The sequence below is a fragment of the Antrostomus carolinensis genome, unplaced genomic scaffold (genome assembly GCF_000700745.2).
Source record: "Antrostomus carolinensis isolate BGI_N321 unplaced genomic scaffold, ASM70074v2 scaffold1259, whole genome shotgun sequence".
NCBI lineage: Eukaryota > Metazoa > Chordata > Aves > Caprimulgiformes > Caprimulgidae > Antrostomus > Antrostomus carolinensis.
Window position 1 is genome coordinate 1 of NW_010338999.1, and position 277 is coordinate 277.

Genomic DNA, 277 nt, shown 5'->3' on the forward strand with positions numbered 1-277 from the left:
CAGCAGGAGCGCAGCCCGGGACAGCACAGCCCTCCGGCCCCCTCTTCCTTCCGCCGGGCCCCCCTCCCTCCCGCCGCAGCGCAGAGCCAGCTGCGCACCCCGCGGGACCCTGCGCGGAGCCGGCTCTGCCCCGCACGGCCGCAAACCCAGCCCTGCAGCCGGCCACCACCTCACCCTTGTCCGCAGCCTCACGCAGGGGTTGGGGGGGGGAAGAACTTTGCAGCGTTAAGCGCGATCCCGGTTCGCAGGCGCGGAGGTGCTGCAGGGTCCGGGTCAG